Below are 19,920 nucleotides of genomic sequence, written 5' to 3'. Positions count from 1 at the left end.
ATATACATGCCTGTTTTTACGCCAATTGAATATGAATAAGCTGTAGGGTTAGGAAAGCGTGAAGGAGAGGCGGCGACGTGTCCGCAACTTTCGCGCACGGTTTCAAGGGTGGTCACGTATACTGACCGCTGGTAAGTTGGCGCCGGCAAAATCAGACGCAAATAGAAAATGGCTGTTCGGTTTCAAGGAAAACTGTCTTAAACAGCGGCATCCGTAAGTACTGGGAAACCAAGCCGCCTACTCGCGGTTGGGCACTGACATGGTTCGTTTATTTATTTATTTATTTATTTATTTATTTATTTATTTATTTATTTATTTATTTATTTGATTTTTTATTTATTTATTTTTTTGCGGCAAGTGTCGTTACGAGTTGCAGTACGTTACAAAACGGCGGAAGCACAATACATTAAGTACACAAATACAAGTTCAATTTTCACAGCAATTCGGGTGACTTTCTTTCCTCGCGAGCTGTGCAAGGCAAATTTGAGTGAAAACGTAAGTTTGTTGTTTCAGAGTTAAAACCCGACCTTGTGGGAGAGATCAAGGCGATGTGAACTATATTGCGGCCCGAAAATTAAATCCCGGAGTCACAAATGGTGGTACAATCCAGGAAACAGGGCTAGCGGAACAAGCTTTTGCCGAAAAGACAAAGAATAAAGGCTGAGAGGACATCTCTATAGCTTTTGTGCCTGCACCTCAGGCGTAGTTAGAGGGAATAAAACAAAGCGCAGTTATTCTAAAACTCAGCTAACGTGGTTAATTCAACCTTAATTAAACGAAAGATCAGGTTGGTCTTGACTTTATAACCACTGTAGCGAGACTGCCTCTTCCGTTTGTAGACGCGTTTCCAGGTGGTGCGTGATCCAGTAACAAACGCGAAGGATCCAGAATCGTACGAAATATTGTTACAGAAAGTGAAAAAAAATGGACTGTGTTCGTATTCAACGAATACGGACCTGTTTCGCACAGCGGCCTCCTAAACCCACCAGCACAGTCAATACGTATCTTGACAGAAACACTGTGGCTCAGTGGCTAATGCATTGTGCTGCTGAGCCGGAACAATTCCCGGCCGCTTTTCTGATAGAGGCGAAAAGCCAAAAACACCCGTGTGTCGAGATTTCGGCGCGCGCTAAAGATGCCCAGGTGATCAAAATTAATCAGGAGCCCTCCACTACGGCGCGCCTGATTGCCCAGACGTCGCTTCGGAGCTAACATTTATTTATTGACACAAACTTTTGTGTGCACATACTTCTGTGTGTGAGTGCTTTTTTGTTTGTTTTCATGCATCCTACCTCAGTGTGGGGTGCAAACCGGTCTCTAAACTTGGTTAACCTCCCAGCCTTGCGTTCGCTTTTCTTCTCATGCCGCATGGCTGTAAGTTTGTCTTTCTGCACGTGTAAGCCAGATGATGAAGACAGATTACTTTTTTTCACCGTCGATAGGCAGGGCTCATCGTCCCACTGAAAATTCCCGTGTATCCACTCAGCATAGCCTTGCACCAGCGTAAAAATTATTATATTAAACATCATCATCATCGTCGTCGTCGTCGTCATCATCATCATAATCATAATCATCATCACCCGCCCATGTACGCCCACTGCAGGGAAAATACCTCTCCCATAACCTTGAATTCTCCCGGTCCTGTGCTAACCGCGACCAATTTATTTATCCTAGCAAACTTCTTGATCTCATTCGCTCATCTAACTTTCCGCCGCCCCCTGCAACGCTTGCTTTCTCTAGAGATCCACTCTGTTACCCTTAATGACCAACGGTTATCGTTCCTTCGTATTAGATGCCCTGCCTACGCCCATTTCTTCTTCTTAATTTCTTCTAATATGTCCTTAACACGCATTTGTTCCCTGACCCACTCCGCTCTCTTCTTGTCCCTTAATGTTACACCTATAATCTGTTAAGATTTTAGTTATGTAGAGCAATTCGCTCGCTCCCTGGTAATGAGCTACCTTAACGCTCTGTAACCCAAGTAACCTTCGCTTAGCAGCTTTTTTTCGCTCTCAAAGTTTGGGACATGCGTCGAAGGGACGTTTTATAATGTTCACGGTGCGCAGCAAGCGACTACGATGCATGCGACCCTGGTACAGTCGAACCTCGTTATAATGAAGTAGTATCGGTACAGTTTTTTAGTTCGTTATATCCGATATTTGTTGTAACGGTAGAGCTAAAAATCGGTTCAAACCAGTCGGTAATCTGGCTCCCGCAAAAGTCCTTGATACAAAAATGCGGTATTTTAATCGTCGAACCTACTATAAACAAGGTAACCCTCATCGTTCTCGTGGTAGCCTTTCCAGCTCAATGAACCAGAACATGAAACGGAAAATTACAACAGAACAAAGTTCAATTCACAAAACAGGCCTGCGTTCCTATTTTTTCGAGGAAGGATGTGGTCTTTGTCTAGTGGTGATTCACAGCACTGAGCAGGATGAAGTTTTCCACAGTGTCCACGAACAAAGGGGAATTTTATACATCTGCAGTTTCGGACGTCGAGAGTTTTTCCAGGCAGCTTCTCGGCCTACTGGTCAAATATTTCTCCGTTATATCCGATCGTGCATGCGGCTATCACGGTTTTAGTTTCGTTATAAACGAATAAGTGTCACTGAAATGAAGCGTGACCAACCAAAGTTCACATTTAGTTCGCTATAGCCGATAATTCACAATATCAGTGTTATCGTCTCCTCCTCGCGCCGCGTGGCTGTAAGTGCAAGCCAGGTGATCAAAACTGACCACTTTTTTTACCTTTGATCTGCAGTGCTCATCGTCCCACTGAAAATTCCCGTGTATCCACTGTGCCGGGCTTCAACTATAGCCTTATCCAACGCTATAGTTGAAGCCCGGCATAGCGAATACGCCGCGGTCGGAAATAAAACACGCGAGTCTCCGCCCACCATCACACACCGCCCTAGCAGTGGTTGAGTGCGTAGGAGTATTCAATCACTGCGGAGGCGGCACATGCGGATGCCCCACCTGCGGCAGCGGGAGCTTGAATTTCGCGCCGAATCGAGCAAACATGGCGTGACGTCATGCCTGACGCCGGTGGTTCAGGATGAGTTAAAAACATTGCTCAAAATAACAAAAAAATAACAATTACAAAGTTAAAAATTAAAAAAATGTAAAAATTAAATTTAAAAAAAAAATAAAAAAAAAATAACCGTAAAAATAGAAGGGGCGGCTCGGTGGGATTCGTCGTCAGGCTTCGTCGTCGGAACGAAACCTAGAGGATCCAGCGAACAGAGCAGACTGAGGAAGAACGAGCCGCACGCCTCGAGAAGCGTCGTAACCGTACGTAAGCGTCGCAACCTCGAGAAGCGTCGTAACCATGCAGGCGGCCATGGAGGCAGTTCGTGCCAAGCTGCAGGCGTCGGCCTACAGCTGTCGGCGACAAAGACCGACGCCATGCTGGTGCATCCGGATGCCGCCGCCCGTGGATGGACCCGGCGCCTGATCATCGATGGCGAGGAGCTCCAGTGGAGGACCAGGGTGCGGTACCTGGGGCTCACCCTGGACCACCGACTGAACTTCCGGCAGGCGGCCAAGGAGCTCCGAGCCAGGGCGCAGCTGGCCATCACGGCAGTGCGCAAGATGGTGGCCCGGGACAGCGGCTGCTCGCAGCGGACGGCCCTCCGGCTGTACAGTGCCTCGGCGGTGGGTCTCCTTATGTACGCGCTCCCACTGGTGACCCTGCGGAAACCCACCTGGCGGCAGCTGGAGGGAGACCACCGCAAGGGGGTCCGCGCTTGCCTCGGCCTGCCCCAGAGCTCGCCGTGCGAGAAGACGCTGGCCGAGGCGGGGGCGTGGACCCTAGAGATGACAGCTGACCTGCGGGCACTTGGCCAGATTGACCGGCTGAGACGCGCCGAGGGGGGCGGTCCGCTGCTGCGGCGGCTGAAGAGCCACCACCACTCGCGCATGGGGCGCATGCTGATGCTCTACGAGGAGGTGGTGGGCCCCGTGGACGCGGGACCTCGTGGCCCCGCTCCTGCTCTGGCAGCTGACGTGCGGCTGGACCTTCCGGGGCTGCACAGCAAGCGGCGGACACCCCACTGCGGGCAACTGCAGCTGGCCCGGGGTGTCGTCTGGGGCGACCTAGACGGCCACGCCCTAGTATACACAGATGGCTCGGTGCGGGAGCAGCAGGGGTCAGCCGCAGCGGCCGCCGTGCTGGGAGAGGCCACCCGACAGGCGCGGCTGTCCTATGCCTCTTCCTCGGCCACGGCTGAGCTGGTGGGGGTCGGACTGGGCCTGGACCTGCTTCTGGAAATGGAGCCCTTGCCCGAGCGCTGCGCCCTGCTGTGCGACTCCCGAGTGGCCCTGGTGCGTCTTCAGGACGGAGACTCGCACTCCCTGTTGGTGCGTGGCATCCGGGAGAAGGCGGCACAGCTGGCGGACCGGGGCACTCAACTGTGCCTGCAGTGGGTCCCCGCCCACATTGGTCTGGATGGCAACGAGCGGGCGGACGAGCTGGCCGCCGGGGCACACGCGCTGCCTCCGTCGGACATGGTGGCTCAGGCGGCAGCGGACGACGCCCGCCTGCTCATCCAACGACACATCCGGACCAAGCATCCGGACCCGCGGCTGCGTGTCGGAGGGGGCCTACCGCCTGTGCGGGCCTCACGCCTGCCTCGACGACTGCGCTCGGCCATCCTGCGCCTCCGAGTGGGGGACGTGTGGACGGCGGAGCGGAAGCACCGTCTGGGGCGGGCGACCAGCCCCTCCTGCACCCACTGCCGAGCGCCCGTGCAGTCCCTGCCGCACGTGCTATACGAGTGCCCCAAGTTTGCGGCAGGGCGGGCAGAGCTGCTGGTCGTGCTTCACAGAGCGCGGCCACTTGAGGATCTGCTTTGGCCCCCGGGCAGTGCTAGGGAGCGAGACAAAGTGCTCGAGGCCCTGGGTACATACCTGCGGGCCTCGGGGCTGCACAGCGCACTTCACTACAACTCTGCCTAGCTGCCCAGATTGTGGAGGAGTGCTGCTGCTGAAGCAGCTTCTGTACTTGTGTGTGTGCGTGTGTGACCCCTTTTACAAGTGTGCTTTGTCCTTTGTAGATTCATGTGTTGTCTATATCTGTAGTGTTTCTCTGTAATGTTAATTTTCCCAGTGTGTAACCCTTTTTTTTCTCTTTTGTGTTTTATATTTACCCTTATTCCCCTTTTTCCTTTTTTTTTCTCTTTTGTGTTTTATATTTACCCTTGCGCGAGTTACATGCATTGTAATGTCAACCTTCTCCCCTATCCTCCTATTCCTATGTATTCTTTTCTCCCTATCCTCCCCCTCCCCCCCTACACCAGCAGGCGTTCCGGTGTCCGCCCCCTAGGCGAGACAAATTACGCCTGTTGGTGGCTTTTCCTTTTCCTAAGTACAATAAATACACACATACATACAGAGAACCAAGCTAAACTATAACATTAGCCGCACCTCTCGCTACGCACACCCAGGAATAACTAAGTTAAGCGAGAGCCATTCTTTTTTTTTTTTCGGTGAGCGCGTTGCAGCGTAAGGCGAATGTCGTACCAGTCTTCACGTTTTTAACAAGAGCTCTTCGGGTTTAAATACTCGCGGCCAGAAAAGCGAGTAAGTGTGCAGTGCGGTGTATCGGTGTAACAACCAAGGCTAAAAGAATACCACGTATTGAAGTCGTTATTATCAATGGAAGAAGCGTCTAAGAAGTTGGTGTGCGAGATGCATGCAACCTGATCGATTGATTGAAACTTGCCTTGCCCAATACTCAATGCCAGATTTCGCAGAAAGAACCGCACAGTGTAACATGGATTGCAAGAAAGGAATAAAACATTCGAAACATCCACTTTACGAGAGTAGTTAAAAAGAGGAATAGATAACCAGGCTGTCATGCGTAGGCACGAAAACGTGCTTCGGAATGGGTCCTGCGCAGCGGCTGTGTGGCACTAGCATCCTACCGCCATCTTCATTAATACAAAGTGGAATGGATATACGCTGGGAGCGGTTTCTTGCACTTGATCTAACCTTCACTATTCTCTGCGCAAGCGCCAAGCATGTTGGAAGAAAACAGGCTGTCTTGGTTTTTTACCCGACCGGCCAAACTACAACGCTCACTGTTAATTATTCACCACGCCCAAACGAAACCCGAGCCAACGCAAGGATTAGTAATTAGCGATTAACAGGGACTCTGGCGGGACAGTGAGCTGCAGCCGCTTTACCGGTTGGGTAAAAATTGAAAAATTGAGACAGACATCTCGCTTGCCACATGCTTGACGCATGCGCACAGAGCAACGGGGATAAATCAAATGAAAAAAAAAAGTCTGAAATACGCTTGCCAACACAGGAATTAAAAATAGAAGATCATCGATGCGCGATACGCATGAAACTGCGAAAGCGACGCTATCATTGTGTCTAAGGCTAACGATAACGACGCTTATCAGCGCATGAGTGTTCATTTTCAGAGGAAGCGTTAAAAGTATTTCTTTCAAAGCAAACATAAGTTATGTTTGGTGACACCATTTTCAAATACGTCTCGTCTAGAACCAGGCTATAAAACGAAGCCCATTAAGAGGCTTTCGTGGCCTGTGTTTAAAATCAAACACTTGTTAGTTTTTGCAGACACCAGCTTCAAATATTACGTTCCGTCGACAAGATCCGGGCTTTGAAGAAAAAAAACAACCTTCTTTGTCGACTTCTGCGAACCGACTCCACCAATACGCATCACGAGAGTGATCTCGTTAGAGAACAGCTCAGCGCTAACGAGGAGAGTTGCGAGCGTCGGCCTCCCGGGAGCGCAATTTTGTTTATTTAAGCTCATTACAGCGGCTTTGGTCTTAAAAGAAAGTTCCGCAAAGCGCGCTGTGTGACGCATTTGAACGCGCTCGCCAAAGCCTTGCGGCGTTTCGGCCGTCGTCATCGGCTGCCGGAAAGATAACGTGCAAGACAAAAGGCTTGCTTCGCTTGTTCATTCAGACGAGCTTAATTCGTCGCGCGACTCTTAAATCTTTAATACCTTCCGCAGTCGTCGCTCCGCGGAAAAAAGAAAAGTACGAAGAAAGATTGCGCTGGGTCGAAAGTATGCGCCCGATGAAAACTTCGAACGAAGCTGTCACTGTGTCGTTGATCTTGACGGATGGGTGGAAGCCGAATAGAAGCACCTTTAACAGGGCGGCGGAACCCGCCACGGTGGTTCAGTGGCTAAGGCGTTGCGCTGCTAAGCACGAGGTTGCGGGTTCGATTCCCGGCCGCGCGGCCGCTTTTCTGATGGAGGCGAAAAGCAAAAAGTCCGTGTGTACGAGATTTCGGCACACGTTAAAGATCCCCAGGTGGTCAAAATTAATCCGGAGCCCTCCACTACGGCGCGCCTCATGCGTCGGCGCGTTAAACCCTACAATCAATCAACAGGGCAGCGGAAGGCGTTTAATTGCGTTTTGTTTTCATTTTTACAGCGTGGGAGCTGGTTAAGGGGAGGGGGGGTATTCAAAGCAGCAGTTCCTTAATTCTACCACGCATGCGCCCGCAAGAAAAACGCACCGCTGGGACAGGTTTATTGGAGTTCAAGAAAGAAACAATCCTTATAGTCCTTGCCGCAAGCTCTAGACTGGTGTTTAGGGGTAATGGAGTAAAATGTGTGAAGGAAAAGGCAACTATAAGCTGCCATATGACTACTGGCATAGATATTTAAAGGCGCACTTCTGGTGTGGGCACTGCTTCCACTTAAAAGCGGAAACTGCGACTGTGGATAGTCTGTTCATATTGCGCGCACGTGCAAAAAGTGCTCAGCAGTCCAATTATTGGTGCAGCAATTCTATTTGCTAGTTTGAAAGAATGTGGGTGGAAAAGGACACTGTTCTGCTTTATGTGCTATTACACCCCCGTTAGTTTGTGCCGCATCCCTAGAGTACAAACACAATGAGCTTGATGCCTGTTGGTACAACATTGTACATTGCGACATTGGTACGATACATTACATAAAAGATAATCTGATTGAGAATTGTTTTGGTCCTTTAAATTGTGACATATTATTCGAGTTTTTTTGCGTGTGGGAACGATTAAACAAGTTCTCGCGGCTTAAGCACAGCTGGATTTTTTTGTTCTCAGCGCACCTACACATACACACGGGGACAACGTAACACTATTGTTCCTTAAAGCACAATTTATTTTGTCTCCTCTTTGGGCACCACCGTAGACGCTATAAATAACACCTTATTCTTAAGTTTTAAAGCAACAATTAATCCGCACTGTGGCGACCCGGTTTGCTTTAAAAAAGAAAACGTCCGATTCTTCATTTCGGAACAACATTTTCCGAGCGTTTAGCTTCGTCTTGATAGCTTACTCGAATTTTTTTTCTTTAACTTGTCCTGATCGGCCGTTTTCGAACTTTTTTTTCCGCCTCAATGAGGTTATTTTCGTCAGCACTCCGATCTTGAGAAACGGCAAGAATGCCCCCCACAGCCGTCGAGATCTTCGGACTAAACTGGAATGCGGAGAATTCCTGCCGTTATGCAGCTCCCGAAGTACCCGGAGCTTGTGTAAATTCCTTGGTGCTGCCAAATTACGGGCTTGATAAATTTTGGCAATGGCACCGCTTTTACGTGTACGTTCTTCTTTGTGCCGCTTGGATGTAGAAATGCCGGCGCAAAATAAGAATGAAGACCTTGTTCCTTTCACTGCCTCACATACGCACGTCGCTGGGCAAAGAAAGCTAAGTATATTGAATAGTATGGAACTGCGCAAGCAGTGGCGTAAAGGCTAGGCCAGTTTAATGCAGCCGTGCTGGGTTACACGTGTAGGGTTATTTATTTTTAAGGGAAAAACAATATTACCCACTATTTGTAGCGCAGATGACGCTGTAAAGTGGCTAGTTGGGCAAGTTAGTACGGCTTTATGGCGTAGTACCGGCACGGTTTCATGGTGTTCCTTTCTTTTGTATCCTGATTGATTGATTGATTGTAGGGTTTAACGCACCGACGCGACGCAGGCGATGAGGCGCGCAGTAGTGGTGGGCTCCGGATTAATTTTGACCACCTGGGGGGTTTTTAACATGCGCCGAAATCTCGTACACACGGGCGTTTTTGCTCTTCGCCTCCATCAGAAAAGCAGCCACCGCGGCCGGGAATCAAAACCGTGTCCTGGTGCTCAGCAGCGCATTCTATTGTACCTTGTCTTTTGCGCTGTGCTACACCATGAAGCAGATGACGTTTCTGCACATAAGGATAAACCTGATGTATGTACGGCAGTTTGAAGTCCACACAAATATATCTGTTCCCGAAGCTCTGGTTTAATACGATGAATTATCATAATTATTCTACCAAAAAAGAATATGATCCGCAAATGGAGGAACTACGACTTCCATTTTAAGACTATACCGAAAATGTCGCGTCATAATCACCCAGTGACTTAAAATGGCGTATTTACACGAGCATGTTTGGTCTGTGCACGCTGGGAGGGAACTAAAAAAACAAGGAAAAGATAAAAAAAAATTAGTTTGCGCTTTCACAGAAGCCGAGGCGAATTTCGCCGCTGAATAAATTCTTAAGAACAAATTGAAGCTCCGTAATTTTTTGTAGAGATAGCGCGATATTAAAGACCTAATTTCTTTTGCCTGTGTGAGGGTTACGTGCGTAAAGGTTTTAGTGTGTGTCGGAGGTTTGTTGCTAGTGAAACTAATTTATTTCTGCCTAGAAACACGCACAAAAAAACATTTTGAAAAAAAAATGGCAGTAGAAGCCTAGTTCAACATCGCATCCTCCGTTACATGATGTGGTGCTTGGTCCAGAACCCTCTCCCCTATTCCCGTCCCTAGCATCCTAATTTATCTCTGTTTCCCCTCACCCTCCCTCGATTACCGGTAGATAGAACTGTCCCTATTGGTCGGTGAAGAAGGCTCAAGAAGTTGGGCGGTCTTTCAAAAGATTCGGGAATAATGACTCTTACCCAGGATCGATTGCGCCATAAGGACGTTTATTCCTCCTCTGGTTGCCATAATTCCCTTGTTGCGTGACCGTTTATTCAACAGTTTAATCCTGCAGATTACAGTTACCATGCTGATTACAAGATGCAAATTACAAGATGACACCGCCCCCCCCCCCCCCTCCGCCCCAAACTCGTAATCTGTATCACAATCTTCATGCGGTCGCTCCTCAGATTTTTGAGAACCCTCTGCCACTGAAACTTCGTCGCGCCATACCTCTAAAGCTGGCTTTTCTGCTAAAACGTTGTGTCAGCGGTGAAGCGGACATTCATTCTGGAATGAGGTTTGGCTCCCCACAACTGAACCGGCCGTCACGGAGTTCCCCTCGGGGGATATTGTGACCTCACCGAGCCCCCCAACGACCGTGGAACGCGCGCCGGGGTACGACGAGCGGCAGCACGCCGACGCCGCAGTGAGGGCGACGCTGCAAATGCTTCGCCGGCAGCTCGAGAGCTTGCGGACCCTGGACGGGCGTCGGACGGCGCAGGGCGAGCGCGGCCAACTGGTCATCGCGCTTGCCGCATTCGTCATCGACGAACTGGACGCCGTCCACATTGAGCATGAGCGATGCTGGCGGCGAGACGGCGAGGCGACCAGCGGCGCCATGTTGGACGGAGCGGGGGAGGACGTCGCTGTAGCGGCGGCCATTCGGTCCCTCCTCGCAGCTGCAGCGGCGGAGGAGCGCAGCCCGGCCCCGGCGGCGACACTCGCCGCGCGGCCTGAGGACATTCCGAGGAACCAGCGAGCTGCCGGCAGCTACGCGGACGCGCTGCGGGAAAAGCCACGCCGGCGGCCGCGGGGGAAGGGACGGACACCATCACAAGGGAGAAACGGCAAGGTGGCCAGCGCCCTTCGAGACCCTTCCGCTACCGTCGGAGGAGAAAAAATTCCCGTCGGAGCGAGTGAGGAAGTGATAGGCGGCGCTGTGAGCGCTAAGAGCTGCCTACGCGAGGACGCGAGCGCAGCGCAGCCTCCTGCCCTGGCGGCCAGCGGCGACAGCCGCAACCAAACCGCACAGGACGGCTGGCAGGAGGTCGTGTCGCTTTCTAAGCGTAAGAGAGCGGCACGTAGGCTTCGCAACGAGGGGAAAAAGCTTCCCCCACGCCCCACAACCCTCGGGACAGTCCTTTTTCGCCCGAAGGATCCGAGGGCAACGTTCGCGAAGCTGGCGCGCGACGCAATCGCTGGGCAGCTCACGGCGCGGCCTGGCGTGGTGGACGTGCGTGTGAACGCGCAGCGTAACGTCGTGGCGGCGGACGCGGGTACCGAGGAGGCCATGGAGGCGCTACTGGCCATCACCACCATCTGTGGTATCGACGTGAGCCCGCGCCAGCCGTCGTCGAGCAGCACGGGTGTTATCGTGGTCGACGACATAGCGATCACGGCCGAGGCAGTCGCCTCCAGCCTCGAAACGCCCGTGCCGGTGCAGTCAGCTGTTCGCAGGGGGACTGCAATATACCTGCGCTTTTCGGCGTCGATCCCCCCTGCGGAGGTAGCGCTGCACAAGCTCCGACGGCCGGTGAGAGTGTGCCGACCGCGACCACTGCAGTGCGGCAGGTGTGGCAGGCTGGACCACGCCACAGCGAGCTGCTACCGCGAGAGGAGGTGCTGGCGATGCGGGGGTTCCCACCTGAAGGCAGCGTGCAAGGCCGCGAAGCCTTATTGCACCAACTGCGGGGGCCCCCACGTCGTGCTGGACCACTCCTGCCCGCGCTGGCAGGAGGAGCGTCGTGTGTGTGCGGAACTGGTACGAGCCCCGGCGCCTGCCTCTCGCATGGGCGTCCGTGCAGCCCTGCGAGCGGCCACGCAGCCCCAGCCGCCCCCTGTCGCACCCGTTACGATGCGCCAGCAGCCAGGCAGCAGCAGTGTTGCATCCGGGACGGAGCGGCAGCAGCACACAGCCCAGCGACAGCCCAGCAGCCAGGCGGCCCCTGTGCGGTCGAAGCGAGGACGGAAGAGCTTGTGCAAGCAGCCGGCCTCACAAGAACAGCCACACCCCGAGCCCCGCCATGGCTAGGAGCCGCCGCACACAGCCCCTGGTGCCTACAGTGCTGCAGTGGAACGTCAACTCGCTGCGACCGCGTCGTGCGGAGCTGAGTACGTTTCTGCTGCAGCACGAGCCCCATGTCGTGGCTCTACAGGAGAGCTATGTGCGAGTGGGAAGGGACGGCTCGGGGGGGACTCGCCTGCCGGGCTACACCGGCTATCACAGCCCTACGGCGTGTGACAGTGCCCAGTGCTCGGAGGTGGTGTGTGGCGACCCGTCTCACCCCCCAGGAACCTCGCGTGCCTCACTGTTTGTGAGGAACGATGTGCAGCACGCAGAGCTGGATACCAGTGCGGTGACGACAGTGGTGCAAGAGTGCGCGGCAGTGACGTTGCGGCTCAGTGCGGGTGGTGCAGACTTTACAGTGTGCAGTGTGTACGTGCGCCCTGGACGGCCTTGGGACGCGTGCCTCCTGGATCGGCTGGTGTCCCTGTGTGCAGTCCGCCATCTCCTCTGTGGTGACTTCAACGCACACCACACTGCCTGGGGAGATGGCCGGATAGACGCTCGGGGAGAGCATCTGTGGGACGCCATGCTGCGCCTCAACCTGTCCGTGCTGAACACTGGTGAGAGCACCTTCCGGCGGGGCAATTGCGCAGCCACCGCCATTGATCTCACCTTAGTGTCAGACGGGGTTGAGGCCACCTGGAGGAGGGAGCCCAGCACGTGGGGATCCGACCATTACCCGCTGCACATCGCACCACCCGACAGGACAGCCAAGCGAGCCGCACTGCACCACGTCACCCACTGGGACCTGTTCCGGAGCCGCCTTGCCGAGCAGGACCTGGGGGAAGGAGCCGAGCTGTTCCGGGGCCTGGTTTGCTGCGCCAGACAAGCCACGCAGAGCTGCACAGTAGCAGAGGGGGCCACCACGCCGGACCTGAAGCTGCTGCAGCTGCGGGCGGTGCGCAACCGTGCGGAGAGGAAGGCCCAGCGCTCGGGGGAGCGGGCGGACTGGACAGCATACCGGCGAGTGGATGCGGCTTGCCGCCGTCACGCCAACCGCCTGAGCCGGCAGCGCTGGGCCGAGCTATGCGTCAGCTCGGAGGCCGACCCACGCTGCCGCCGCCTCTGGGGCATCTTCAACGCCGTCCTGAAGCCCCAGAGAAACCGCAACCCCCTGGCTGCCATGGCCATCCGCAAGCAGGCCAGCTTTGCGGAGTTGGCCAACCTCTTCGCTGCACACTTCCTGCCGCCACACCAGGCGGAACCAGGGCCCGCTGCTGCTGTTGCTGAGACGGGGGAGCTACTTCACCCCCTCAACAACGCCCCTATCACGGAGACTGAGCTCCGCAGTGCCCTCCGCAGCTGCAAGCGTAAGTCGGCGCCAGGGGCGGACGGCCTCACCTACCAGATGATGCGCAATCTGGATGAGGTGGGGTTCGGCCGGCTCCTGGCCGCCTACAACGTCATTTGGGACGCGGGCCGGCTGCCACCAGAGTGGCTGCTAGCCATCTTGCGGCCCATCCCAAAGCCAGGCAAGGGCCTTGTGGCAGTCACGGCGTACCGGCCTGTGGCCCTCACATCCTGTGGCTGCAAGCTGCTCGAACGGGTGGCACTGCGGAGGATGGAGGCCATCGCAGCGGAGGAAGAGGCCATCCCCGAGCAGCTGACGGGCTTCCGGAGGCACCGGGCAGCCACCGACTCCATCGCCGACGTCGTGGCGGCCCTTGAACACGCCATGGCCTCCAAGCAGGTGGCGGCCTTGGTGCTGCTGGACGTGAAGGGCGCCTTCGACAACCTGCAGCGTCATGCCATCTCCCTGGCCATGGAGGAGGCTGGCATTGGGGGCAAGCTGCGGGGCTTTGTCGAGGCGTTCCTGACGGGCCGCACGGCGCAGGTGCAGGTGGGAGACGCCCTGTCGGCCCCCCAGCCGGTGGACGTGGGCACCCCACAGGGCTCCGTCATCAGCCCCTTCCTCTTCAACCTGGTGATGGCCGCCCTGCCAGGCTGCCTGCCCAGAGGAGGGGGCCACCGAGTGTACATTTCGGTGTACGCCGACGACATCGCCCTGTGGGTGCTGGGGCCCAAGGGTCAGGGCCGAGCCATTGTGCGGCAGCTGCAGGCGGCCATGGATGCAGTCCGGGCCAAGCTGGCGGGCGTCGGCCTACAGCTGTCGGCGTCAAAGACAGACGCCATGCTGGTGCATCCAGACGCCGCCGCCCGTGCACGGACCCGGCGCCTGACCATCGATGGTGAGGAGCTCCAGTGGAAGACCAGGGTGCGGTACCTGGGACTCACCCTGGACCACCGGCTGAACTTCCGGCAGGCGGCCAAGGAGCTCCGAGCCAGGGCGCAGCTGGCCACCACGGCGGTGCACAAGATGGTGGCCCGGGACAGGGGTTGCTCACAGCGGACAGCTCTCCGGCTGTACAACGCTTCCGCTGTGGGTCTCCTCATGTATGCGCTGCCGCTGGTGAGCCTGCGGAAACCGATTTGGCGGCAGCTGGAAAGGGATCACCGCAAGGGGGTCCGCGCTTGCCTCGGCTTGCCCCAGAGCTCGTCGTGCGAGAAGACGCTGGCCGAGGCGGGGGCGTGGACCCTCGAGATGACGGCTGACCGGCGGGCGCTTGGCCAAATTGACCGGCTGCGGCGCGCCGAGGGGGGCGGCCCGCTGCTGCAGCGACTGAGGGGCCATCACCGCTCGCGCATGGGGCGCATGCTCGCGCTCTACGAAGAGGTGGTGGCCCCCGTGGATGCGCAACCTGGTGGCCCGGCTCCTGCTCTGACAGCTGAAGTGAGGCTGGACATCCCAGGTCTGCGCAGCAAACGGCGGACACCCCCATGCGGACAACTGCAGCTGACACGGGGCGTCATCTGGGGCGACCTCGAAAGCCACACCCTTGTCTACACGGACGGCTCGGTGCGGCAGCAGCAGGGGTCGGCCGCAGCGGCAGCCGTGCTGGGAGAGGCCACCCGGCAGGCGCGGCTGCCCTATGCCTCATCTTCGGCCACTGCCGAGCTGGTGGGTGTCGGACTGGGCCTGGACCTGCTGCTGGAGGTGGAGCCCTTGCCCGAGCGCTGTGCCCTGCTGTGCGACTCCCGGGTGGCCCTGGCGCGTCTACGGGACGGCGACTCGCACTCCCTGTTGGTGCGGGGCATCCGGGAGAAAGCGGCGCAGCTGGCGGACCGGGGCACTCGGCTGTGCCTTCAGTGGGTCCCCGCCCACATCGGCCTGGACGGAAACGAGCGGGCAGACGAGCTGGCCGCCGGGGCTCACGCGCTGCCTCCCTCGGACATGTTGGCCCAGGCGGCAGCGGACGACGCCCGCCTGCTCATCCAGCGACACCTCCGCACCGGGCATCCAGACCCGCGGCTGCGTGTCGGAGGGGGTCTGCCGCCTGTGCGGGCATCACGCCTGCCTCGTCGACTGCGCTCGGCCGTCCTGCGCCTCCGCGTGGGGGCCGCATGGACGTCAGAGCGGAAGCACCGACTGGGGCGGGTGGCCAGTCCCGCCTGCACGCACTGCCGAGCGCCCGTGCAGTCCCTGCCGCATGTACTGTACGAGTGCCCCAAGTTTGCGGCAGGGCGGGCGGAGCTTCTGGCCGTGCTCCGAGGGGTGCGGCCGCTCGAGGAACTGCTTTGGCCCCCAGGAAATGCCAGGGAGCGGGACAAAGTGCTCGAGGCCCTGGGAGCATACCTGGGGGCCTCGGGGCTCCACAATGCACTAAGCTACAACTCTACGTAACTGCCCGGGTCGCAGTGGAGTGTAGCTGTTAGGGTAGAATTCCTGTGTGTGTGTGTGTGTGTGTGTGTGTGTGTGTGGGTGTGTGAGTGGGTGTGTGTAAGTGTGCAGGTGTCCTACTCCTTCGTGTCCTGTATTTTGATATTTCTTTATTTGTCTGGTGTTTCGGTTTTTTTTTGTTTTTGTTTGTGTTTTTTTTTACTCTTTCACCTAACGTTGTATATAGGTTATTCTTGCCCATGTTTTATATATTTATGTTAGCCCTCTACCCTATCCCCCTATGCCTATGTACTCTTTCCTCCCTATCCCACCTCCCCCACACCAGCAGGCGTTCCGGTGTCCGCCCCTAGGCGAGACAATTAACGCCTGTTGGTGGACCTTCCTTTCTTGTTTTTGTGCAATAAATACATACATACATACATGGAGGCATAACAAAACGCGCTTCTCATCTTTAAATATTCAAGCGCGTTTAAGACTTAGTAAAGTGATGTCATATATACACGTTCTGCCTGTGACAAGATTTTACTGTCTCTTCATGCATACTCGATTGCTGGCGTGATAAACGGTGACAAAGGGGGAAACGTGCGATATGCGCTCGAGGCCTCACAACAGGCAGATTCTCATGCAAAGTCGGACTCCACTCTCTCTCTCTCGCTCAGAGAGAGCGAGAGAGAGAGATGCAAATACAAAAATACGTAGAACTTCACTCTTTCTCTTGCTCTCTCTCTCTGAGAGATGAAAATACGCCCTCTGAGAGAGAGAGAGAGAGAGAGAGAGAGAGAGGGGGGGGGAGGGGGGGGAGGGAGGGGGAGGGGGGAGAGAGAGAGGGAGGCGAAGAGAGAGCGAAAGGGGGAATATTCAGTTAGACGATTTTGGTTCCAGGTAACCTTCCCCGAACTGTGGATGGAGCTGCCCGGTTCTAGAAAAAAATGTTTTATCGCTGCACAGATTCTATTTTTGTGACAAGCGCTGACACGCTCACGTTGAACTTATGTCGGATGTGAACGTGCACGCCGCACTCCTTGATGACATCTTGCCTGAGCTACATAGAACAGACATGTTTGCTAGCCGCAACGTCATGTGACACAAACTGCATTGCAATATAACATAGAAAATTTACCAAACTTCACAAACGGCCTTCACACATTTCTTCTAAGAAGAATATGCCAGATATTGGTGTGCGCTTTAGGTGCTCAAACATTTTTACGTGGATTTAATAGTCGGTCAGTCTGTAAGGCTTGACGTGTGACACTTTCACCGCATGATGCAAAAGGACCTTGAGTTCTCATACTTTGATATCATGCATCCTATATTGCCCCTAAAAATGCCTTCCCAGCCACGCATTTGTGTATAGTAGTGTAACAGACTCTAAAGAGGGTAGGGGTAGAGCACCTCAAAGGGATACGTGGGGTTTTATGGAAGTGGAAGAGTTTTATGGAAGTTATGGAAGTGTATGGAAGAAAAAACCCTAGGCCTTCGTATTTTCATATAAAACAGATTACATTGCGACCACAAGTTTTTCTAGGAAAGCATTTGTGTATAATAATGGAGCCGACTTTAAAGAGCTTAGTGTATAGTTCTGGGCAAGGAACATACAGTAGAATACGGATAAACGGAAATCGCTTAAACAGAATTGCCGCGTAAACGGAGCAGTAGCTTGTAAGTTGGTTGGTTTTGTATTCAGATAGCGTAAAAAAAAAACCAGACATAGAACTTCTTGTCAGACCATTGCCATGAGCATCACCTTTTTCCGGTACTAGCTGTTTCATTCTTTTTAGCACCGTAAGCTTCGTATCGTTAACAGAAGTTAGCCTCGTTATTTAGCACTGTTGCAGCCCATGGATCAGGGAGTTATTCAATCCCTCATAGCCCGCTTCTTCAAGGGTCTCCTGCCGAGGATGCAGATGTGCATGAGCTAGATTAAGGAGTACAGAAAGGACATTCTTGGCGCCATTCACCGTATTGCCGATGCCTAGAGACAGCTGACTGCTAGCACTATAGGAAATTGTTCAGGCATGCAGGATTCTTTTTCAAATTACCAGAAATTTGACTTGCAGGAGCTGCCTGAATGTGACAGTGAAGATGCCATTGAGCCGGGAGGTAGTACAGCAGTGCGCTTTAAAGGAAATGCCACTGGGCTGTGATGAGTATGTGCACATCGACAGGGATGTTGCGACTTGCCTGGAGAACACAGCGGAGAGCATTCTTGAAAAGGTGTTCGATGAAGAGGAGGACGAGGAGGATAGGCCGGAAGATGAATCTGAAGAGATAGCTGGCGTAGAACATACCACACTTCAAGGAGCACAGTCAGCTGGGCAGTATCTAAGAATTTTTTTTTTTTTCAGAAGGAACCAGGATCTGAAACGTTAGTGCGAAGCTTAAGTGCCATGGAAAAAAGAAGATCCTGAAGATGCAGTTGCAATGACTCAAACAAAAAAGAAATTGATGCATTTTTTCGTGCAGTGACTAATTGTTGCCAAATAAGCTTTGGGAATGCTGTGCCTAAACCTCTTGCGGTTTTCTTGCTTTCTGAGAAACTATCAGCTACATTCACCTTCAAGGGATTAGAGCTACGTGAAATGGTATTAGGTGTGCGTACGCACACACATTTTCACTTTTGCACACCTCTCCCAGTAAACGGAACTCCTGTTAAATGGAATTAATTTTTTCGGTCCCTTGAAGTTCCGTTTATCGAGAGTCTACTGTAATAGGGTCTAATGGGAATATTTATTAAAATATGCCTGGAAAAATACCTCCCAGCAATGTACGTGTGTGTAGTACTGAAGCCGACTCCAAATGGGCTCGGTGTTTGCAGAGCGGATAAAGCGTTTATTCGGCAATTTACAATCAAAAGTTTCTTCGATTTTGTTCGGCTTCAAGGCACAAACACACAAAAGAAAATCTTTGGCCAAACTCTTTCGCTTGAACTTTCCCGTCGGTTGCACTTCCCAAATCCAAGTGGGCCGCCTCTTTTTTGTTGTTGTTGTTGTATCTACCCGGATTGTCATCTCCCGTTTTTGTCACTTACCGTATTTTCGCGCGTATAACCCACCCCTGCTTTTCATCCGCACCTCGACTTTCCGCCGAAGAATAAAAAGAATACATCTCTGTGTATCGCCCGGACATTATACATTTGTGCAAAACAACTTACCAAACTGACTGCGTAACTAGATGACTTGCCGCATACATTTTCTCAAGTTGGTACATTGTTGAGCTGTGTGTGCAAAATAAGCACTGTCAATGGGATAACAGTGGCTTAGTCGCTATTGCTGCTGTAGGGGCATCACGGCCCAACGCGCATTGCGGTGAAGCTGCACCAAACGAAATACCGTGCATATAACCCGCGCTTCTTCTTCAGCCGTGAAATTCTCGCATTTTTGGTGCGGGTTATACGCGGCAAAATACGGTATTTCACTCTGTCGTTTATTTGCTCCGTTCCAAAAGGACGTGTCTGCGAAAGTTCAAGGTCTGCGAAAGTTCATTTTTTGGTGCGGGTTATACGCGGGAAAATACGGTATTTCACTCAGTCGTTTATTTGCTCCGTTCCAAAGGGACGTGTCTGCGAAAGTTCAAGGTTCACGGCGGTTTCCGCGGCTCGACGTTTGGAAGCTGGCGCTAATGAATTCCCCACTCTTGATTGCGCGGCGCAATAGGTGGCAGCTCATTTTGTCAGTGGTGGACGAACTGGGGCAGACAATAGACGTCGACCTCCGCAAAAAGGTCGTGCGCCGCGGGTGTGGGCGGAAGTCAATTACTGCGCCTCGCTCATTTCTCTCGCGAAAAGTTCTCGTTACAGGCCAGCCGTTATTGTCTCTGACCTTGGCCCTCATATTTGCGCTCTGCTGCGTTTATTGCTGCAGTCTGCGCTTGGTGATGCATCCGGAAAGCGAAAATACTATAGCCACGGGCAAAAGTTTACGGACCAGGAAAATTGCAATTTTAGGTTATTTCTCTCCCGGTAGCAGCCCTACAAACTGCCGTGTGCATGCGAGATGTCGTGTAGTTACGTAAGTAATGAAAAATACTGGACATAGTACCCCGGGCGGTCGTGCCGCAGAGAAATAACCTAAAAGTGCTGCTTTCGTGGGCCGCAAACGTTTGCTCTTGTGTGTACCTTCTTTGTCCGATATCTCCAATGGAAATTTTTGTGGCCGGTGATTTCGCAGTTTTTGGGTTTATCTGTGTTTGCTACTGTGGAGGCATGTACATTTTTACTGCGCATAGCTTATTGCTGCACATAACACA

General features: G+C 53.6%; 1 protein-coding gene across 1 annotated transcript in view; it reads right to left on the bottom strand.

Annotated features, from left to right (window-relative positions):
* Positions 1 to 19,920, bottom strand: part of LOC144153614 (uncharacterized) — a 63,852-nt gene that overhangs the window by 14,548 nt on the left and 29,384 nt on the right. The gene's annotated exons all lie outside the window — the stretch shown is intronic.

Source organism: Haemaphysalis longicornis, unplaced genomic scaffold (genome assembly GCF_048455015.1).
Source record: "Haemaphysalis longicornis isolate Haplotype H1 unplaced genomic scaffold, Haemaphysalis longicornis Haplotype H1 scaffold_9, whole genome shotgun sequence".
Lineage (NCBI taxonomy): Eukaryota > Metazoa > Arthropoda > Arachnida > Ixodida > Ixodidae > Haemaphysalis > Haemaphysalis longicornis.
The sequence above is the reverse complement of the archived record's forward strand: the minus strand, read 5'-3'. Positions and strand labels throughout refer to the sequence as shown.